Here is a 24,883-nt window from a genome sequence, read left to right on the forward strand (position 1 = left end):
TTATTCTTTTACATGTAGCTGTCCAGGTTTCCCAGCACCATTTTTTGAAGAGGCTGTCTTTGTCCCATTGTATATTCTTGCCTCCTTTGTCAAAAATAAGGTACCCATAGATGTTTGGGTTTATTCCTGGGCTTTCTATCTTGTTCCACTTTTTTATATTTCTGGTTTTGTGCCAGTACCATGATGTTTTGATGACTGCAGCTTTGTAGTGTAACCTGAAGTCAGGAAGGTGGATTCCTCTAGCTCCATTCTTCTTTCTCAAGACTGCTTTGTCTTTTGGGGTCTTCTGTCTCTCTATATAAATTGTGAAATATTTTGTTATAGTTCTGTGAAAAATGCCATTGGTAGTTTGATGGGGATCACATTGCATCTGTAGATTAAATTTCGTAGTGTAGTCATTTTCCCAATGTTGAGTCTTCTCACCCAGGAACATGGACTATCTCTCCTCTGTTTATGTCATCTTTGATTTCTTTCATCAGTGTCTTATAATTTTCTGTGTACAGTTCTTTTGTCTCCTTCAGTTCAGTTCAGTTTAGTTCAGTTGCTCAGTTGTGTCTGACTCTTTGTGACCCCATGAATCGCAGCACGCCAGGCCTCCCTGTCCATCACCAGCTTCCGGAGTTCACTCAGACTCACGTCCATCCAGTTGGTGATGCCATCCAGCCATCTCATCCTCCGTCGTCCCCTTCTCCTCCTGCCCCCAATCCCTCCCAGCATCAGAGTCTTTTCCAATGAGTCAACTCTTCGCATGAGATGGCCAAAGTACTGGAGTTTCAGCTTTAGCATCATTCCTTCCAAAGAAATCCCAGGGCTGATCTCCTTCAGAATGGACTGGCTGGATCTCCTTGCAGTCCAAGGAACTCTCAAGAGTCTTCTCCAACACCACAGTTCAAAAGCATCAATTCTTCAGTGCTCAGCCTTCTTCACAGTCCAATTCTCACATCCATACATGACCACTGGAAAAACCATAGCCTTGACTAGACAGACCTTTGTTGGCAAAGTAATGTCTCTGCTTTTGTCTCCTTAGGTAAGTTTATTCCTAGATATTTTATTCTTTTTGTTGCAATGGTGAATGGGATTGAATCCTTAATTTCTCTTTCTGATTTTCATTGTTAGTATATAAGAACGCAAGTGATTTTTGTGTATTGATTTTGTATCTTGTGACTTTGCTAAGTTCACTGATTAGCTCTAGCAAATTTCTGATAGCATCTTTAGGGTTTTCTGTGTATAGTATCATGTCATCTGCAAGCAATGAGAGTTTTACTTCTTTTCTGATCTGGATTCCTTTTATTTCATTTTCTTCTCTGATTGCTATAGCTAGGACTTCCAAAATTATGTTGAATAGTAGTGGTAAGAGTGGTCACACTTGTCTGGTTCCTTATCTTAGGGGAAATGCTTTCAGTTTTCCACCACTGAGAATGTTTGCTGTGGGCTTATCATATATGCCCTTTACTATGTTGAGGTAGGTTCCTTCTATGCCCATCTTTTGAAGAGTTTTAATACAAGGTCCTTCTAGTCGAGGCTATGGTTTTTCCAGTGGTCATGTATGGATGTGAGAGTTGGACTGTGAAGAAAGCTGAATGCTGAAGAATTGATGCTTTTGAACTGTGGTGTTGGAGAAGACTCTTGAGAGTCCCTTGGACTGCAAGGATCCAGCCAGTCCATCCTAGAGGAGATCAGGCCTGGGTGTTCATTGGAAGGACTGATGCTGAAGCTGAAACTCCAATACTTTGGTCACCTCTTGCAAAGAGTTGACTCATTGGAAAAAGACCCTGATGCTGGGAGGGATTGCAGGCAGGAGGAGAAGGGGACGACAGAGGATGAGATGGCTGGATGGCATCACCGACTCAATGGGCATGAGTTTGGGTAAACTCTGGCAGTTGGTGATGGACGGGGAGGCCTGGCATGCTGCGATTCATGAGGTCGCAAAGAGTTGGACACGACTGAGCGACTGAACTGAATCATAGATGGGTGCTGAGTTTTGTCAAAGGCTTTTTCTGCATCTATTGAGATTATCATATGGTTTTTATCTTTCAGTTTGTTAATATGGTGTATCACATTGATTGATTTGCATATATTGAAGAATCCTTGCATAAATGCAAGATTGATCCTGGAATAAACACAACTTGATCATGGTGTATGAGTTTTAAATGTATTGTCAAATTCTGTTTGCTAGAATTTTGTTGAGGATTTTTGCATTTATGTTCATCACTGATATTGGCCTGAAGTTTTCTTTTTTATGTTGTCTTTGTCTGGTTTTGGTATCAGGGCCATGGTGGCCTCATAGAATGAGTTTGGAAATGTTCCTTCCTCTACAATTTTTTGAAAGAGTTTTAGAAGGATAGGCATTAGCTTTTCTCTAAATGTTTGACAGAATTCACTTGTGCAGGTCATCTGGTCCTGGGTTTTTGTTTTCTGGAAGATTTCTGATCACACTTTCAGTGTCACTGCTTGTAATTGGGGAGTTCATAATTTCTATTTCTTCCTAGTTCAGTCTTTCAAGATTGAACTTTTCTAAGAATTTGTCCATTTCTTCCAGGTTATACATTTTATTGTCATATAGTTGTTCATAATAGTCTTTTATAATCCTTTGTATGTCTGCATTGTCTGTTGTAACCTCTTCTTTTTCATTTCTAATTTTGTTGATTTGATTCTTCTCTCTTTTTTTCTTGATGAGTCTGGATAAAGGTTTGTCAGCTTTATCTTCTCAAAGAAATAGCTTTTGGTTTTATTAATCTGTACTAGTTCTTTCATTTCTTTTTCAATTATTTCTACCCTGATCTTTATGATTATTTTCCTTCTTCTAATTTTGGGGGTTTTGTTGTTGTTGTTCTTTTTCCAGTTGCTTTAGGTGTAAAGTTAGGTTGTCTATTCAGTGTGTTTCCTGTTTCTTGAGGTAGTATGTACTGCTATGAACTTCCCTCTTGGAACTGCTTTTGCTGCATCCCATAGGTTTTGAGTTGTCGTGTTTTCATTGTCATTTGTGTCCAGGAATTTTTTGTTGTCCTTTTTGATTTCTTCACTAACCTGTCCATTATTTAGAAATGTATTGTTTAATCTCCATGTGCTTGTGTTTTTTACAGTCTTTTTCTTGTAATTCATATCTAGTCTCAGTGTTGTGGTTGGAAAAGATGCTTGATAGAATTTTAATTTTCTTAACTTTACTTCAGTTTGATTTGTGACCCAAGATGTGATCTATCCTGGAGAATGTTCCATGTGCACTTGAGAAGAAGTGTATTCTTCTGCATTTGGGTGGAATGTCCTGAAGATATCAATGAGATCCATCTTGTATCATTTAAGACATGTTTCCTTATTAATTTTCTATTTTGATGATCTGTCCATTGGTGTAAGTGGGGTGTTAAATTCTCCTACTATTATTTTGTTACTGTCAATTTCTCCATTTATGTCTGTTAGTGTTTGTCTTATGTATTTAGGTGTTCCTATGTTGGGTGCATAGATATTTATAATTGTTATATCTTCCTCTTGGATTGGTCCCTTGATCATTATGAAGTGTTCTTCCTTACCTCTTCTACTTTGTCTGATATGAGGATTACTACTTCAGCTTTCTTTCACTTTCCATTTGCATGGAATATGTTTTTCCATCCTCTCACTTTCAGTCTATATGTGTCTTTAGGTTTGACGTTGTTTTCTTGTGGACAGCATATATACAGGTCTTGTTTTTGTATCCATTCAGCCATTCTGTGTCTTTAGGTTGGAGCATTTAATCCATTTACATTTAAAGTAATTATTGATATATATGTTCCTATTGCCATTTTCTTAATTGTTTGGGGTTGATTTTGTAGATCTTTTTCTTCTCTTGTATTTCATGACTATATATGTCCCTTGAACATTTGTTGTAAAGCTGGTTTGGTGGTACTGGATTCTCTTAACTTTTGCTTTTCTGAAAAGCTTTTGATTTCTCCATCAAATTTGATTGAGATCCTTGCCAGGTACAGTAATCTTGATTGTAGATTTTTCCCTTTCAGTACTTCAAATATATCCTGCCATTCCCTTCTGGCCTGCAGAGTCTCTGCTGAAAGACCTTCAGCTGTTAAGCTTATGGGGTTTTCATTGTGTTACTTGTTGCTTTTCCCTTGCTGCTGTCACTGTTCTTTCTTCGTGTTTAATCTTTGTTAGTGTGATTAGTATGTGTCTTGACATTTTTCTCCTTGAGTTTATCCTGTATGGGACTCTGTGCCTCTTGGACTTGATTGACTATTTCATTTTCCATGTTGGGGAAATTTTCAACTACAATCTATTTAAAAAATTTCTCATACGCTTTCTTTTTCTCTTCTTCTTCTGGGACCCCTATAATTCAAATGTTGGTGCATTTGATATTGTCGAAGATGTCTCTGAGACTATCTTCCATTCTTTTTATTCTTTTTACTTTATTCTGCTCTTTAGACGTTACCTCCACCATTTTGTCTTCCAGCTCACTGATCCATTCTTCTGCTTCAGATATCCTGCTACAGACCTTCTAGAGATTTTTAATTTCAGTAATTGTGGTGTTTGTCTCTATATGTTTATTCTTTAATTTATAGGTCTTTGTTAATTGATTCTTGTATTTTCTCCATTTTGTTTTCATGGTTTTTGATCATCTTTGCTATCATTGTTCTAAATTCTTTTTCGGATAGTTTGCCTATTTCCTCTTCATTTATTTGGACTTCTGCATTTCTAGTTTATTCCTTCATTTGTGCAGTATTTATCTCCCTTTTCATTTTTTTTTTTAATTTACTGTGTTTGAGATTTCCTTTTCCCAGGCTTCAAGGTTGAACCCTTTCTTCCTTTTGGTTTCTGCCCTCCTTAGGTTGGTTCAGTTGTTTGTATAAAGGTTTGTATAGGGTGAGATTTGTGCTGAGTGGTTTTTTTTTTTTTTTTTCTTCCTCTGATGGATGGGCTGAGTGAGGTGGTAATCCTGTCTGCTGATGATTAGGTTTGCATTTTTGTCTTGTTTGTTGTTTGGATGAGGCGTCCTGCACAGGGTGCTGCTGGGAGTTGGGTGATGCTTGCTGTTGTATTCAAGTGGCTTCCTTTGGAGGAGTTCTCACTGTCTTATCCTCCCTAAGCTTAGTTGTTTTCTGGTAGTCTAGGGTCTTGAAGTCACTGCTCCCACTCCAAAGGCTCTGAGCTTGATCTCTAGCCAGGAAAGGAGATTACACAGCTGTTTTTTTTTTTTTTTTTATGGCATTAAATGAGATTTTTTTAATACCTAAAATGAGAAACCAAAGGTGAACCCCAGATAAATGGCAGTCATAAAATCAGGCAAATAATAATTAAATTAATGGAATATACATATACACCCATAAACAAAATCAAAACAGTCCAACAAAAATAAAGTACAATAGATTGACCCAGCAAACAAAGGAAACCAAAAATGATATCCACCAGTTAAGAACAAAACTAACTAAAGCACAAACTGGAAAACAAAACTAAACCCAGATGTCAATTGGGAAATAAAGCAATGAAAGCAAAACTAACAAATATGGTGAGAAAAAGAAAGAAAAGAATAGAAATGCAAAGTTATAGATAGGTAGATAAAGAAGATCTATATACATTAAAGAGTAACCAAAAGGGGAAAAGAACAGTTGGAAAAGCAAACAAAGAAATAAATGTAGAAAAAATAATAATAGGTTTAAAATTTTTTTTAATTAAATAAAGAGAGAAAAAAGAAAAAAAAAAAAAGGAAAACTCCACAGAACTGCAAAAGGCCAACGTAGAGGTTGAGGTTTATAATAGCAATTAAAAATGTGATTGGAAAAAACAAAGAAAGCAAAGCCTTGATTAGATTTCATAGTGCTAATAAAATTGGCAAGTATAACAGAGGAGGAAAAAAGAAAACAACAATAAACCTAAGGAAACTACAGAACAAGTCAAAACATAAGAATAATAAATCTTTTCTTGAGTCATTGCTGTTAGGGTCCTTTCCCTCGCTGGGGGGTCACCGCTCACCTCACCCCCCTAGGATGCCCTCCAGCACTGTGCTGCTCTCTGGACCTGCTGTGGGGGCAGCTCAGGCTCGAATCTGGTCCTACTCCTGTGTGTTTTTGCCTCCAATATCCACAGCCATCAACACTAATGCATTTTCTTTTGTGGGAACTCTCAATGTCCTTTTATATATTCCACAGACACAATCTGTCTAGTTGATCATGTAGATTTTATCTGCAGCTTGTAAAACTGGTGAGAAGGTTTTGGGGCTTCTTTCTTAGCCACACTGCCCCTGGGTTTCAACTGTGGTTTTATTTCCACCTCTGCCTGTTGGTTGACCACTGGGGTTTGCTCCTGAAGCTTCCCTGGAGGATTTGAGTTTGCTCCTGTGAAGGCCAGGTGTGGAGGTGGTGCAGCTGCTTGAGTCGCAGGGGTCCTGGAAACACCAAGTACTCAGGGGAGTTGGAAGCTAGGGCAGCAGGAAATACAGTGCTCTAGAAGAGTATGGTAACCAGTATTGGCCAGTACACTCCAGCATCCTTGCCTGGAGAATCCCATTGACAGAGAAGCCTGGCAGGACAGAGTCCATGGGGTTGCAAAGAATTGGACATCACCAAAACAACTCTGCGTGCATAGATGCAAGACTTTTTTGACTGTGGCAGCTCTGCCCCAGTGAGGGTTGAGCATGAAGGCGTTGCAGCTGCTCGCGTCACGGGGGCCCTGATGGTGCCAAGGGTGGGGGGACATGGACTGCTTCAGCTGCAGGAGTTATGGCCCTATCAGAGTCTTTTTTCGAGCCTCTGGTAGCTGGCAATCACAAGGCCTCTTTGGTTAGTCTTTCTCCATAGCTCTGCCTGTTCAGGCATTTAGAGGGCTCTCTTGCCTGAGGTCCTTCTCTGTTGTTCAGTGCATCAGGCACATAGAGGGGCCACCCTGGGTGGGGTCCTACTCTGTAGTTCCCAGCTTCGGGCGCTGGATGGGCCAGCCTCTCTATTGTTCAGTTGCCAATGCTGGTGTGTGGAGAGAAGCTATGGTGAGCAGTATTGCCTTGCTTCCATGGCTGCCCCGCTTTCCTCCAAAGGCGTTTTCCACCACAGTCTCCTCTCTCACGGCCTCTTGGTCCATCTCTCCACAGTCAATAGCAGCCCTCTCCCTGGGACTGCTTCACAATCCCTCTACTCCAGCTCCCAGCTGCTGCACTTTCTAGAAAGCTGTGTCCCTGTCCGGGGTATGTATGGCTGCGGCAAGGACTGTCTAATTCTCATTCCATTTGGGCTGCCACAGATCAGGTGCTTCACTCTCAGCCTTAAATGTTTCTCCTCTGACCCAGACAATTGCTCCAATGTGGGGATGCGACCCCTGCTTCAGTCCCCCCACCCGCCAAGGGCAGGTCCAGTCTTACTGACACTCCTGTTTTTCCCCTTAGTTACTTTGTCCTACCGAGTTTTGCGTGGTTCTATATATTCTTTTCCACTGGTCTGGTTGTCCTGTCTGCTCTCAGCTGTTCTGCAAGCACTCCTGTGTCTAAAGGTGTATTCTTGATGTATCCGCAGAGAGCGATGTATTGCATGTCCACCTACTCCTCCGCCATCTTGTTCTCTCCCATATTATGTATATTTTTAAAGTAATGTGAATGTGCTTTTTTTAAAGAACGAAATGAAATGACTATTAATAGAACTAACATGTTTTGTTTTTACTTCCAGTGGCTTATTTTCCCCTCCTACTCCAGGAGGCCAGGAGCCTAGATAAGGGAAAAAGACTAGCTACCTGATGTCCTTTCTGGTACAAGAGTTCTAATTCTGTGTGTTTTTAAGGATGCTTTCCAGAATTGTTTTAAGATGTCATCTCCCAATGATAGAATTCAGTAGTGTCAAACATACTGGCAAATATATATTTTGTATTCTATTCAGATTTTATAAATCAGATGTAGCAGTACAAGCCAGCATATGCTAGCAAATAAGGTCCATTATTATCTGATAGCAAATATAAACACATCAAAATCATAAAAACTTATTGTAGCATTTCTTAAAATATTCTTATGTCAAATATATTAAATAAATAACATAAAAATTCAAGCCTGTTGTTAATTGCTAAGTCTAAGGCATTAATTTTATGAATTCCTTTTAACCATGATCATTCCTCTACTGAAGATGAAGTGAATAATGTGTTTTTTTTTTAAGTTAGAAGATACTGAATTACATTGAGCAAATTACAGTACAGAATTATTTATAGTACCTAAACCTCTATATAAGACTTCAAGACCTTTATAATGTGAATCAGGTTTTGATAGCTTTTTTTATTTTTTTGCATGTTCGTGTCATTCCAGCTGGCTGCAGGCTCAACCAGTTAACAAGATGTTCAGTGATTTGCAGTTATAAAGGTTTATCTTCACAAGCAAAAGGGCTTAATTTAGATCCCTCATTGTCTTTAAATTAGAGCTTAAGAAATAGAACAAAGTCTTTGGATTAAAAGTAAATAAGATTTTGTGGATTTGTAGTGTGCCATATTCATAGATTTAATATATATCATGATAAGACAGAAGTAGAATTTCTCTAGTTTGGAATGTTCCCTATTAATCCTTCAGAAAAGAACACTTCCAGTCAGTAGATTAAAACAGTTCAGGATAATTCTTAGAATCACATCTTAAGTGATTCCAACTCATTACGATCAGAAGTGATTGTTCACCAGATAGTTAGGAAAGGGCTTCCAGAATAAATCTTTTCAGTGATTTGATAAATAAAAAGAAAAAAAAATTATTGACCGATGAAAATCAAAGTTGCTTCATGTGTAATTTCTGAAAGTTAAGAGACAAAAGCAGCTATGCACTCTCACAGAAAACCTTCCTTCTCAATCAGGAGACTTGAAAAGAGTTACAGTCCGCAAGTGGGTGCTCCAGGAAAATTATTTCTGTAACAGACTCCACACATCCTGCAGTGGATTCACACTGCCTTGGCAAGCAAATGGGCTAGCTTTGATGGTGCTGCCAGTAAAGCCACAGTCCTTTGTTGCTGCGCAAACACATTTCTCTCTCTCTTTAGATGGCCTCCAGCAAACTACACATGTTACTTTTGTTTGGGTAATTTACTGTCTTGGAAAAGGAAGTATGAAACTACTTTTCAGAGAAAACCATTGAAACTCTTTGGCTGGCAGCATCAGAGTCACTAGCTTCAAAAATATCACCACAAAGCTTTCTATGATCAAATGGAAATACTGAGATGGGGGGAAACCCTCCTTACATCCAACCAGCAAAATTCCTGCAAACCTTCGTTCATAAACTGGATTTTTATGAGCCATCTGTTTTCCAAATAGACCATATTTCTTGGCCTTAACCATCCTTCTTTACGCTCCTTCCAGCCATGGTCCCCATTATTTATACACAACATTAATAAAGATCTCTGAAATGAAAGCATCAATACATCTCATAGCCTCTTTACTTTCGTCCATTAAAAATTTTTTTTAAAATTTAAATTTAGATCAGTTCGGTTCAGTTCAATTACTCAGTTGTGTCCAACTCTTTGCAACCCCATGAATCGCAGCATGCCAGGCCTCCCTGTCCATCACCAACTCCCAGAGTTCACCCAAACTCATGTCCATTGAGTTGGTGATGCCATCCATCCATCTCATTCTCTGTCGTCCCCTTCTCCTCCTGCCCCCAATCCCTCCCAGCATCACAGGCTTTTCCAATGAGTCAACTCTTCACATCAGGTAGCCAAAGTATTGGAGTTTCAGCTTCAGCATCAGTCCTTCCAATGAACATCCAGGACTGATCTCCTTTAGGATGGACTGGTTGGAGCCTTGCAGTCCAAGGGACTCTCAAGAGTCTTCTCCAATACCACAGTTCAAAACCATCAAATCTTCAGTGCTCAGCTTTCTTTATAGTCCAACTCTCACATCCATACATGACCACTGGAAAAACCATAGCCTTGGCTAGACAGACCTTTGTAGGCAAAGTAATGTCTCTGCTTTTTAATATGCTCTCTAGGTTGCTCATAACTTTCCTTCCAAGGAGTAAGCGTCTTTTAATTTCATGGCTGCAGTCACCATCTGCAGTGATTTTGGAGCCCAAAAAAATAAAGTCTGACACTGTTTCCACTGTATCCCCATTTATTTGCCATGAAGTGATGGGACTGGATGCCATGATCTTCGTTTTCTGAATGCTGAGCTTTAAGCCAACTTTTTCACTCTCCTCTTTCACTTTCATCAAGAGGCTTTTGAGTTCCTCTTCAATATTTAACCTCAATTTCTTTGATATTTCTTTATTCTTAGCCCAACTATTGCTTTAGTAAATACCCCAGTTTGCTTGTTTGATATTTTTTTTTGTTTCTTTTGGTATAAACATGTATAAACATTTTCTTCATCTTTTAGAATACTTTTTTACCTCATGATAACCTGCTACTCACATAATCTTGAAATGAGAGAGTAAATTAGCAACTTACAGGGTGTAGAAAATATTTTTCCATAGTTTCAATCAAAGGAATAGCTGTGATACTCTTATTCATAACATGAATTTCATTAAATTTTAATTTAATATGCAGTGAGTTTTAAGTTTTCCTTTTAAAAAATATAATGTTAGATTGACCTAAATGATTATAGAAAGCAATTTCAACTTTCTGATTCTAGTGTTGATGGGAACTAAAAAGCACAAACTTTGAAATTATTTTGTTTTTGGAAGCTCAACATATCCAATCATTAGAGAAATACAAGTCAAAACCACAATGAGAGATCACTTAACACCCATTAAGTTGGCTATTATCAAAAGACGGAAATAACCAACTTGGGACGATGCTGAGAAATTTAAATCCTTGTGCATTGTTGGTGGAGATGTAAAATGATACGGCCTCTGTGGAAAACAAGATGGCAGTTCTTTGGAAAATTAAACAGAGTTACCATATGATCCCGCAGTTCCACTTTTAGGTATATACGCAAAATTAATGAAAGCAGGGACCCAAACAGATGTCTGTGCCTGTGTCAAGGCAGTATTATCCACAGCAACCCAGAGGTGGAAACAGCTCTTTGTCTATCAGTATATGAATATATTTAAAAGATGTCATATGTGTATGCAATGGAATATTATTCAGCCTTAAAAAGTGATGAAATTCTGACATGTGCTACAATGTGAATGAAACTTGAAGAGATTATTTTAAATTAAGCTAGACACAGAAGAACAAACATTATATGGTTCCACTTATATGAGGTACCTAGAGTAGTCAGATTCTTAGAAACAGAAAGTAGAATTGTGGTTACCAGGCTTCCCTTGTGGCTCAGCTGGTAAAGAATCTGCCTGCAATGCAGGAGACCTGGGTTCAATTCCTGGGTTGGGAAGATCCCCTGAAGAAGGGACAGACTACCCACTCCAGTATTCTTGGGCTTCCCTTGTGGCTCAGCTGGTAAAGAATCCGCCTGCAATGGAGGAGACCTGGGTTTGATCCCTGGGTTGGGAAGATCCCCTGGAGAAGGGAAAGGTTACCCACTCCAGTATTCTAGCCTGGAGAATTCTATGGACTGTACAGACCATGGTGTCTCAAAGAGTTTGACATGATTGAGCAACTTTAAAAAAAAGCGGGGGGGCATTGGCTGGGGAAATTGAGCAATGGAAAATTGTTTAATGGATATGGAGTTTCAGTTTGGGAAGAAGAAAAAGTTCTGGAGATGAATTGTAATGATGATTGCACAATAATGTGAATGTACCTAATGCCACTGAGCTGTATTGCTATGTATACTTTAACTGTAAAAATGATTTTCTTTTCAAAAATAATGTTTCTTAACAGTGATTAACTTAAATAAAATATTTCACTTTATTTTGAAATTATTTCATCCATTTAACCCAGAAAGTTAATTATCCTCATTATCTATAATGTTGAAATTCTAATTCTCTATATTGGGCTTAACAGCCTCAATGGGTATTTGGTGGTTTAGTCGCTAAGTTGTGTCCAACTCTTTACAACCCCATGGACTGTAGCCCACCAGGCTCCTCTGTCCATGGGATTTTCCAGGCAAGAATATCAGAGTGGTTTGCCATTTCCTTCTCCAGAGGATCTTCCTAACCCAGGGACTGAAACTGGGTCTCCTGCACTGTAGGCAGATTCTTTACTGACTAAGCTACCAGAGAAGCCCCAATAAATATAAACTTTGGGCTTCCCAGATGGCAAGTGGTAAAGAATCCACCTGCCAATTCAGAAAACATAAGATGTGGGTTTGATCCCTGGGAAGATCCCCTGGAGTAGGAAATGGCCACCTGCTCCAGAGTTCTTGCCTGGAAAATTCCATGGACAGAGGAGCCTGGCAGGCTACAATCCATGGAGTCACCAAGAGTTGGACAGGACTGAGCAACTGAACACACACACGCACAATTACGATCTTTACACTGAGCCTGTGTAAAGGAAACCAGACTTAAAAGTCCCTCATGAGTTAGATATTCCAGATTCAGGAAACCTGATACCAGAACCCCTTTAGGATTTAGTGAAATTATACCGATAAGAACTATGCTCATTTTCGTGTCTTAAAAAAAGCCTTGGGAATATTATTATTGATGCTCTTAGAATCACTTACAGGAGTTCAGATGAGAACTAAACTTCTGTTGCTCAATGAACACCCACCAAATTGTGTATTTTTTAAGAAACTTCTCATGAACGTTGTCTGAAAGGCATTTGTGTGGCTAATATGGATCACATAAGTCAGACACTAAAGCATTATATGTTTGTCTAGTTCTCTCAGCCACTTTTGGTTCTTCTTTCTTTTCCTTTTATGTCCATTGCTTGTTTTTGTTTTGCTTTAGTTGGGGAAGAAGTTAGGAAACCATGATGTTAAGTTAGTTTTAAAAGGATTTTATAATAATAAAATTCTGCCACTTCAAACCATGTTTGAAATGTGTTTAGACGTTCAGGAGTTTTTAGCTATTTATAATGAATTGATAGCCCAACCACAAAATAAACAGTATCTAAGTTATTTTAAAATGACAAAATGTTCTGGGGCGTGTTTTTGTTATTGGTAGTTATAAGTTGCTCTTATTATTGGAAAGAGATTCATTTTTACTACGGTTAAATGTCCCTTCCATGTCCTGGGTAAGACAACAAAAGGGAAAATGTTGCTTTTCTTCACTTCATCTGGTTAGAATGTAAGCAACTATAAAACTGAGCATTTGTATTGTGTACATTCTTTCCAGAGAAAAGTACAATACAAAGTCGGGTGATAATAACGGAAGGAAGGATCCAGCCATGTGCACACCATTTTGATGCTTTTCAGCAGTGTAGACTTCTAGAGGAGTAGGTGTGTGCACACGCACACACGCCCTTCTTTATTACCCTCTTGTCAAGCACTGTGCATTTATATTAAGAAAACTGTTCTTGACTCTGAGGGTGTTATAAAGTTCCAGTGAATCTAGAAAGCAATTTTTCCAATATTTTGTTTTCATATATGCATGAATGTTCACATAAATGCTTGAACAGAAAAACACCCCGTTTTATAGGCTCACATAAACCAAATTTCCAGATCACTTTATATTTGTCTGAATAATATGTTTTCAACATTTCTTCTTTTTTTCACTGTGTAATAACTATGTGAATCTAGGTTTCCTGATAACGAGGAACAAGACTGCTGCAGATTAGACGTTGACTTGGTATTTCCAAAGGCTGCCTCTTCTACAGTTTAGCCTGTAGGTACCATGTCATCAGAACCAATAAGGTCATCAGGGCCATCAGTGTCATCAGAGCCATTCCAGGCAGACGTCTGTCTATGTCACTTGTAACCTTGAAAACTGATCCTGTTTCTTGGACTTGTGAAATGCTCTATCCAGCTTTTCTTGTAGCTTGTTTTGGGGGAACCCCTCCCAAGGATATTACTGCTTCAAACGTGTTGCTCTCTTAGTAAATTCAGGTCATCCCACTAGCCATTACTTCAACTAGTTTGTGCTTTCTCTAGTATAGATTTTTCCAGGCTTTTGTTCAGGTTGGAAGCAGGGGGAAGATCAGTTGTTTTGAAGGTCTCTTTTGTGGGCAAGCATGGTCCTCAGGCAGCAAAAGCGTCTGCCTGCAATGCAGGAGACCTGGGTTCGATCCCTGAGTCAGGAAGGGTCCCTGGAGAAGGAAAGGACAACCCACTCCAGTACTCTTGCCTGGAGAATCCCACGGACAGAGGAGCCTGGTGGGCTACTGTCCCTGGCGTCGCAGAGACTCGGACACGACTGAGCGACTTCACTGTCTTCTCTTTCTCACTGTGGTCCTCAGTTGAGTTGATTTTCATGTCAGTCTGCTCACTGTGTTTTCTGTTGCTACCTCTCCTACTGGACGTCCAGGCTTTCTGTGGATTCGTTACCTTTTTGGTTTTTTTAATCTTCTATCATTTTAGCAGGATTTAAGGAAAGAAGAGAGAACACATCAAGACATTTTAAATAAGAGTGTATATCAGTCAGGATTCAGGCAAGAAAGAGAGGGTATAATCAACAGGCTGGTCAAGGAAGGTGATTGACAAAGGTCAACAGGCACCATGAGATATGGTGAAACATCCCAGGGCTAGCAAGACAAGGTGCTGTCACCTCCTAGACCTAAAGAGGTGAAAGAGAGCATCATGGACCATGACTGTAGTTATGGCTCCTTTAGCAGAGGAACCCACCCAACCAACAGTATTCCGACAGGGAGGAAGCAGAGGAGAAAACACCCTGACATCATTTCCCTTAGTCTTCCCAATCTCCAGTGTGTGACTCCCCTTAGGCAAATCTGCCTGAAATCCTGAGGGCTTGGGAGTCAGTTTGTGTCACTGGCAGAAGTCAGCCTCCTGGGGCCCAGAGGAGACAGAACGGGGGAAGGAGGCAGACAGTGGCTCCTGAAGGACAAATACGAACCGTCCAGTCTTTGCAGCTTCTCTCTTATCCTCCAAATCCAGTCTTAATCATTAATTTATTCATGAGTATGTTTGTACGTGTGTGCTGTGTGTGTGTAAACACGGAACAATTGAGATAGAGGCACAGAACACAACACGTATGTAAAATGAATGTGGATAAAGCCCTTGGTGTGTACCAGGTACTATCTGAAGCACTATAAATGTATCAGATCATTTACTCCCCTTAGTAATTCCATGAGGTAGGTGCTGTTATAATTCCCATTTTCCAGATAAGGAAACCAAAGTACAAAGAGTGTAAGAAACTTGCTCGGTCAAACAGATGGTAAGCGGAAACCCTAGGACTTGCCACAGATTGGAATCAATCAGTAGAGCCAGATAGTTGTATATGTATCTGGCACGTGCATTTCATCTGAGACAATGACATGCCCCTTTTCTGTTTTGTAATTATAAACTCAAATGTTGATTGCAAATACTCATGCCTCACCTGCCCTGTCTCACTCACTTACTTACCTGTCCTCTGAAGGAATGTGCATTTGGGACTAGAAAACTGCCTGACCTATCAGAAAGAGTGGACTGAATAAATGTCATATGTATTGTTTCTCCCTGGCTAAGTCTTTTGCTAGATATTATTTGGCAGAAGTTATAGATTCTCCCTCGGCAAGTACCTCAAGTGCGACTATTCTTTGTTGCCAATTTTAAAGATATGTCTCTTAAAAGATAGCTTCTCATACTCTTTAGCTTCCTGAAATCAAGTCTCTTACTTTTTCAATCAATTCAAGGGCAACTCAAAACAACTTGACTGTTGAGTCTTCTTAAAGAGACTTTTGGCCATACCAAGAAAGCTCTTTCTTTTGAAGGAGCCAACTGTATTGCAGGCATATTTTCTGTGTAGAAGAAGCAGAATCTATAAACTAGTTCCACAATGGAAAAAAAAAAAATGAGGTTCTCTTCATATGTTTCTAAAAGCTATAAAGGAATTGCTCTTTTAACATGCAGTTTATAGTTCTGAGTTTAGCCAAAAGGAAAAGAATTAGAAAATGTTTTAACCAAATTGCCTCTTCTATCAATTCCTGAAGGATCTGCAAAGCAATGTATTGTTTTCAATTTTATATTAGAAGTACAGATAGCTTTATATTCCCATGATATATTTAAGCCAATGAAATAAAATACTGTCCTGTTGTTCAATCCAGCTTGGTCCCATTCCTTCCCTTAATTTTGTGTGGTATGTTTTGTTTAGCCTTTAATACAGACTCTGGGGAGCTAAGCAGTGGGTGGTGCTTAGTTTTATTCTGTGTGCAGTATTATTGAGCATTATTAAAAATGTTTTATTATCTTCACATGGAGTAGTGAAAAATCCTTTAAAATTAAATAAACCACAAGGTAGAATTGAACATAACAAATTGAATTTTTGTGGGAAGTTCCCACTGAAAAATAATTAATGTCGGGGTTCTCATCTGTCTCAGCTGTGATGCAAAGCAACAGGCTGGTTCTGTGGTAAAGAAATTGAGATAATTGCTGAGGAAGGTAAGACACTGATATTAGAACCATAGATCTTGATGATTAATACTACAGAACTCTGTGCCTAATCCTCTCCCTTTTCCCGCCGTGACAACTGAGAAATCTTTAGATGTATTCTTAAACTTACCAAAAAGGAAACTTTTACCAGCATACAGTCAACATTTTAAATATTCATCTGTTCTAGTTTAAACTGTGTATTCTCTCCCACTATAGCCTACCATTACAGATACTTATGGAAAGCAGTTGACAGCAGTCATAAGAAAACTCCCTCTTATAGGGCTCCTACAAATGCCCAATACAGAAAATCGACTTCTGCACTCACAAGGGAGGAAAGCAGAGAATTCCCAACTGGGAAGGATGAGGTAAAACCAAACTTCTCAAGAGCCGTGTAAATATTAAAAGGCTAAATTTATTTTATAAACAAGCTAAACAACATCAACCTAATGAGACATAGTCACCTTAAGGTAATTAGGAAATCAGTTGGGATCCCTTCGAAGGGAAATTAAAAACAGAATTAATTTGGGAGAAAAGTTTTTATGGGATTAACATTGAAAGTTGTAATGACAGCATTTGATTGGAGGAGGAGAAGAGAAATAAATGTAGCAAGACTTAAATAGTTCTTATTTTAACGCTGAGGGATATGGTTTTAAGCCGTGATTCCTCTGTTTGTGCACCCGTCTGTGTAACATTGCGCCTCGAGGGTAATTGTAAAGGCACAGATATTGATTCGCTCCCTCTAAAAGAAAGGATGATCTTCTTTCTTGCATTTAGCCAAAAAGAGAAGGGAAATTATTGTAAATGTATTCTATTCTGCTCTAACATTTTTTAATTAAGCTACTTTTCCTTTTATGGCTAAAGTACTTAGATTAATCAAGACCGAAACAGCTGCAGCGAAGAATCTATGAGTTCTTTATTCTAGCATAGAAAAATAAGCCGCTAAAAATAGGAGAGTGTGTAACCTATTCTTTTACAAAAAAGCCTTTGATAATTACTCCCAATAGTTAAACATTTCTTTCAACCTTTTACTCCACTAATCTGGATGTCATATTTCTACCTTTAATAATAATTTCGGTTACTCATTTGCAAGTGTATCGCCTCAGATTCAGATAATTCTTCATTCCTATTTGACTTATTACCGTCTGCTTCTTCCGCTAAAGATAGACCATGTTTAATGACAATATTATGTAAAATACCACCCGGCAGGAATTTTTTTGTCTGCTTTATGGGGGCAGAGAAATAATGTTTCTCCAGATTTGCCTAGACATTAAAACCTCAATTTTAGGATAATATCCAGGGTTACCTCAATAACCATTCTGGTTAAAAAAAAAAGTGATGCTTTTTATTATTGTTTTTATGGCAGAGATATTCAGAGTCAAACAAAAAAAAATGGCAGCTAACCTGAAAACAAATAATCTAAAGCCTGTAATTGTTTTAAGAAAAAAATTAAAATTATAGACAGCGTTTTAAAGAATTACTCAAAAGCCGAATTCTCTCAATTTATAAAAAGCCATGCATTTCTGAAGCAGACTGTCTTAAGATGAATGAATCATGACATTATCCTGGGTACTTAGCTATGACATCTGTTAGGTGGTAAATTGCATCGCGCGCCACATGCATAATGAAGGAGGGAACAGTTTTTAGTTCCTGGAGTGTTCCTCGTGTGAAGATGTACAAATAGAGGCAGCAAGGCTCAGGCCAGCTGGAAGAGCTGTGATGCCGGAGACTGCCTGTGACTTGCTGGTAGTGCTCGATGTCTCTTAAAAAATTCATAACCTGCTGAGGTCCCCAGGGAAATGTATTTATAAGCTGCTCAGTTATTCCAAATGATGGCAAACCGAATCTATTTTATGAGACTTCTGCTGTTACCTTGAAGAATCAGTGTCAAAAGTTAGAACACTCATGTGAGAAATATTACCTTGTAATGCATTAGACAGTCTCTTATTCTTGGCAATGGGACATGTAGAAAATATTCAGGAGGTGAATACAAAAATAACAAATGCACACCTGAATATAAGAATAAATGGATTAACATAGCAAACTACTTTGAAGATGAAAGACCAGCTTTGTAGTTTCTAGATGAGCAAGTACTGGGTTTCCTAATTAGTTTAATTAGATAAAAATTGAGGAAGCTCACGTTGGGTCAATAGTAACCCATCTTATCTCACTATTTACCAGGATAAACATAATTTTTAAATTTTCTAAAGGAGTGTGTAACATGCCTTGCATATAATATATATGTGTAGAAATACGGGTATTTGTGTCCCACATATGTTCATATAATGCACATGCACATTTATAGTTAAGTTATTGATAAATCTCTATTCTTTCTCATGATCCAAGTCTGACACAGTCTGTTAAAAAATGCGAACACCCTGATATTGGAGATGGGTGAAGAGAAATCCTGTCTTTGGAATGCACATCTAATTCTACTCTGCGTTGCCCTCAAGGGAGACTTGGCTGTCAGTCACACTGGTATTCATGTTCCAGAGTTTTAATTCTGCTCAGTGGTCATAAGATAGAGCAATTTTAGAGACTTTAGTGTGTTCTGGTCATTTGAAAATTTTAAAAGATATGGGAATCACTTAGTGGGGATTTTGAGTATCAACTTTCAACTTCTTATTCAGCGCTTCAGTTTTCTTTCTCTCTTCCCTTTGCCGGGACACAGTACTTAAAAATGCACGGTCTGCAATCCCTGGTGATAGACTTCTGTGGAAATTCAAAGCGCTGAGCAAGATTTACACTCTTGGAAACTTTCAAATGAGCACACTTACACAGGTTCATGCTGGGGTGTCGGGAGTCACTGCCTGTTGCTAAAGTTGGCAATTACTGCAATACAGATATAACACAGAATTTATCTTTCAAACAGGATGAAAGGGAGTGCTTTGGAGATTGGGAAACTCTGAGAATCCTTTAGGAGGCAGAATTAGCGACGCAGAGACTGACTGCTCCTTTCAGGTGTGTAATTCTTCAAGTAAGGTTTGAATTCTTATCATACAAAATTTAAGAAAAAGCCTCAGAATCCAGAGGTAAAAATTTATTTATTTCTCTAAAGTCGAAAAAAAAAAAAAGCAGCATCAGGATGAATCTTTACAGTGCAGAACTGTTCATTTCATGAAATTAGTTTTTAACCATAAAATCGTACATTCTGACTAAAGAGCATTTCAAATATATAAAAGGATATGTTTAGAAAGTAACCACCTGAAGATCCTCTAGGCAAAAAAAAACCACTCTAAATATTTTGATGTATTTCCTTTATTTTTTTAATCTATCAGTGAATGTTTCTCCCTAAGGGTCTAATCATAATGTTTATTGAATTTTGTGTCTTTTTTTTTCATTTGTTATATTCTAATCACATCCTTATTATTGATCCTCTTAGTGCAGTTCAGTTCAGTTGCTCAGTCGTGTCCAACTCTTTGCAACCCCATGGACTGCAGCGAACCAGGCCTCCCTGTCCATCACCAACGCCCGGAGTTCACTCAAACTCACGTCCATTGAGTCCGTGATGCCATTGAACCATCTCATCCAATGTCATCCCCTTCTCCTCCTGCCCCCAATCCTTCCCAGCATCAAAGTCTTTTCCAATGAGTCAACTCTTCACATGAGGTGGCGAAAGTATTGGAGATTCAGCTTCAGCATCAGTCCTTCCAATGAACACCCAGGACTGATCAACTGTAGGTTGGACTGGCTGGATCTCCTTGCAGTCCAAGGGACTCTCAAGAGTCTTCTCCAACACCACAGTTCAAAAGCATCAATTCTTCAGCACTCAGCTTTCTTCACAGTCCAACTCTCACATCCATACATGACCACTGGAAAAACCATAGCCTTGACTAGACGGACCTTTGCTGGCAAAGTAATGTCTCTGCTTTTTAATGCACTGTCTAGGTTGGTCATAACTTTCTGTCCAAGGAGTAAGCATCTTTTAATTTCATGGCTGAAATCACCATCTGCAGTGATTTTGGAGCCCAGAAAAAAAAAGTCAGCCACTGTTTCCACTGTTTCCCCATTTATTTGCCATGAAGTGATGGGACCAGATGCCAGGATCTTAGTTTTCTGAATGTTGAGCTTTAAGCCAACTTTTTCACTCTCCTCTTTCACTTTCATCAACAGGCTCTTTAGTTCTTCTTCACTTTCTGCCGTAAGGGTGTTATCATCTGCATATCTGAGGTTATTGATATTTCTCCTGGCAGTCTTGATTCCAGCTTGTGCTTCTTCCAGCCCAGCATTTCTCATGATGTACTCTGCATATAAGCTAACTAAGCAGGGTGACAATATACAGCCTTGACATACTCCTTTTCCTATTTGGAACCAGTCTGTTGTTCCATGTCCAGTTCTAACTGTTGCTTCTTGACCTGCATATAGGTTTCTCAAGAGGAAGATCAGGTGGTCTGGTATTCCCATCTCTTTCAGAATTTTCCTTAAGTTCCTCTTCAGTTCAGTTCAGTCACTCAGTCACATCCTACTCTTTGTGACCTCATGAATCGCAGCACGCCAGGCCTCCCTGTCCATTACCAACTTCCGGAGTTCACTCAAACTCATGTCCATTGAGTCGGTGATGCCATCCAGCCATCTCATCCTCTGTCTTCCCCTTCTCCTCCTGCCCCCAAGCCCTCCCAGCATCAGAGTCTTATCCAATGAGTCAGCTCTTTGCATCAGGTGGCCAAAATATTGGAGTTTCATCTTCAGCATCAGTCCTTCCAAAGAATATTCAGGACTGATCTCCTTTAGAATGGACTGGTTGGATCTCCTTGCAGTCCAAGGGACTCTCAAGAGTCTTCTCCAACACCACAGTTCAAAAGCATCAAGTCTTCCGTGCTCAGCTTTCTTCACAGTCCAACTGTCACATCCATACATGACCACAGGAAAAACCATAGCCTTGACTAGACAGACCTTTGTTGGCAAAGTAATGTCTCTGCTTTTGAATATGCTGACTAGGTTGGTCATAACTTTCCTTCCAAGGAGTAAGTGTCTTTTAATTTCATGGCTGCAATCACCATCTGCAGTGATTTAGTGTTAAATTCTGCATAACAATCCATCACAATAAATATTCATAGGTATCTATTTCCTTATCATTGAATGTGAGATCAAATAAAAGTTCTTTCATAAATACTGCTGTTAATAATTTTAATGATTGAATTTTATTTTACATATATATTATTTTCTCAGGAGACAGAAAACAATTTATATGTCAATCAAAAGATAACATCTATAAATGAGGTACTCTAGTACTATATTTGGAGAAGGAAATGGCAGCCCACTCCAGTGTTCTTGCCTGGAGAATCCCAGGGATCGGGGAGCCTGGTGTGCTGCCATCTAAGGGGTCGCACAGAGTTGGACACGACTTAAGTGACTTAGCATTAGTCCTATATTGCTTTCTAAAATCAACATTAACAGTTTATTAAAATGTCCTGTTTATTCACTCTTGTCAGCCAGATGGTTTTCTCAGTATCTTTTTAAGTATCTTGTGATTCATAGATTAAATGTAGTATATTGTTTTAATTTGTGTTCATTTGGTTCCTAGTGAAATTGAGCATTATCATCCCAGTTCTGAACTTATGGTTCCTATTTCTCTTCAACATAGTTGCTTATGTGTTGGCCCATTTCCTTAAATTTTAATATTGGTTTATTTAAAGTATTCTTTTTATATAATGCCTGAAAGGCAGAAGACCTGGGTTCAATCCCTGGGTTGGGAAGATCCCCTGGAGAAGGCAACGGCACCCCACTCCAGTACTCTTGCCTGGAAAACCCCATGGACAGAGGAGCCTGGTAGGCTACAGTCCATGGGGTCGCAAAGAGTCAGACATGACTGAGACTTCACTCTTATATAATAACATATTTGATTTGATATTGTATCAATTTAACCCTTATATTTTGTTTTCTTTTCTATATATATTTTATATATCCTTTTCTTAAATGCTGAATATTTTAGTTATTTTATGCAAAAATATTCATATTTACCAAAATGAATCAGTTTTTTTCTACTTTACTAAAAGTTATTGGTTTTTTTTTTCCTACATTTTCTACCTTTCAGAGGCTTTGGAAGTTCTTTCCTCTTAAGATTATAGGTAAATATTCATTCTTAGCTTGGTTGTTTTTGTTGCTTCTATGGCTCTGGTGGTAGATACTCAGCCTTTTGATGATATGACCTTTAATACTTAGCACTTCTGTTCCTTTGCAGTTGCTCTGGTGATAAAGTATGAGTGTATAAATGTACTTTTGTCCAGATAGCTAATCAGTTATCCCCAGTACATCCTGCTATTAAACACTGCTTATTTGGAATCTTGGCTTAAATTTATCCCAGTAAAATTTTTTATAGTGAAAAAGTTACTGCATCCAAAGTAATACACTTCTCTGCTTTGGACATTTATGGAACCGGAAGTCGTAATCACACAAGTATTGCAGGGTCTTGTGGCTATGGAAGAACTCTTCCTCATAGCATCAATCAAAACTTTATTCTCTGTGACCTGTGTCAGTTACTCTTTTGACTTTACACAAATGAATCACTTGACACAGTAGTCACTCAACTGATGAACAGCCTTTTAAAGAAACCTGTAAACTATTCATGAGATGGCTACCTTGCTGTAAACCATTAGTGACATGCTACCTTGCATGTGAAAGCATTTGATAATGCCTATCAAACTGTAAAGTGTGTATATTTTTATCCAGAAATTAATCTATTGGGATACGTCCTTCAGATACACAGCTCTCAGTGTGCGTTGCTGTAGAGACAAGGATGTCCCCTGGAACACTGTTAGCAAAGGCAAATAATCTAAATAGAAACAAACTGAATGTCAGTCAGTGAGGGACTACTGAATTTTGCAAGAGAACAACACTGTGCAGCTACTAGAAAAGAATGAGGTGTACCAGGATATGATGACATGGACAGGTCTCCAAGGAGTGTTACTAAATTGAAAATACAAACAGCCAAAGATTGAGAGTATTCCCTTTTACATACATTATGATATATGTTCATGTGTATCTCTGTCTATATGCCAGTTCAGTTCAGTTCAGTTCAGTCGCTCATTTGTGTCCAACTCTTTGCGACCCCATGGACTGCAGCACTCCAGGCCTCCCTGTGCATCACCAACTCCCAGAGTTCACTCAAACTCATGTCCATTGATTCGGTGATGCCATCCAACCATCTCATCCTCTGTCGTCCCCTTCTCCTCCTGCGTTCAATCTTTCCCAGCATCAAGGTCTTTTCCAATGAGTCAGTTCTTCGCATCAGGTGGCCAAAGTACTGGAGTTTCAGCTTCGGCATCAGTCCTTCCAATGAACATTCAGAACTGATTTCTTTTAGGATAGACTGGTTGGATCTCCTTGCAGTCCAAGTGACTCTCAAGAGTCTTCTCCGACACCACAGTTCCAAAGCATCGATTATTTAGTGCTCAGCTTTCTTTATATTCCAACTCTCACATCCATACATGACTACTGGAAAAACCATAACTTTGACTAGACGGACCTTTGTTGGCAAAATAATGTCTCTGCTTTTTAATATGCTGTCTAGGTTGGTCATAACTTTCCTTCCAAAGAGCAAGCGTCTTTTAATTTCATGGCTGCAGTCACCATATGCAGTGATTTTGGAGCCCCCGAAAAATAAACATATTCATATAAGATGATTAAAATGTTTAAATGCCCAACACTGAACTACAGATTTTTCTTACTACAACCTCCTCCCCATATTTCCCCATTTCACTAAGTAGTAATGGCATTTTCTCAATTGCTTAGGCAAATACTCTCTTTTCATCTTTGAGTCTTTTTCTCATATCCTGTGTCTTACACTATGCTGCTGCTGCAGCTGCCAAGTCGCTTCAGTTGTGTCGAGAACTATTATTATTGTACAAAGGCATGAATATGATATTTTCCTTCACATGTTGAGTTTATTTACAGTATTTTCAATTCCAAAATATTTATGATGGTAATGTAGCATGATTATTAATCACATGTGGAAAGATCTCTGACAAATACACAGTTTTATGGATACATGGCTTCCCTGGTGGCTCAGTTGGTAAAGAATCTGCCTGCAATGCAGGAGACACAGGTTCAGTCTCTGGGTTGGGAAGATCCCCTGTAGAAGGAAATGGCAACCCACTCCAGTATTCTTGCCTGGGAAATCCCATGGACAGAGGAGCCTGGTGGGCTGCAGTCGATGGAATTGCAAGAGTTGAGTGTGATTTAGTGACAGAACCACCACCGTAGGTACATAATTTTCATCCACATCATCTATATTGGTACATAAAGTATAATTAGTACCAACTCTAGCTTGACAGTTGTTCATACGATGCAAATCTGGGGATGATTTTTTTAAAGGATGGGAATAATCTTTTGGTGGTATGTGAATATTTTCTTATTTATAGTAACAAACTCTTTTTCATTATCCTCAAAATACTAAAAGAGATAAGACTTTATCTCCTACTGAGTCTAATTCCCATAAGGTCCCATAACTATGAAAGTTAATTCATAGTATTAACTTTTCCAGGATGGAAGCAATGTGTAAAACTAAGCATGAAGTAAAGAACAATCTGATTAAATGGTTATCAGAACATTCAGGTGGTTGATCAATTTGTCTTAGTCCCAAAAGGACTGAATTGAAAACCAGAGTGTTCTC

Source organism: Bos indicus, chromosome 7 (genome assembly GCF_029378745.1).
Source record: "Bos indicus isolate NIAB-ARS_2022 breed Sahiwal x Tharparkar chromosome 7, NIAB-ARS_B.indTharparkar_mat_pri_1.0, whole genome shotgun sequence".
NCBI lineage: Eukaryota > Metazoa > Chordata > Mammalia > Artiodactyla > Bovidae > Bos > Bos indicus.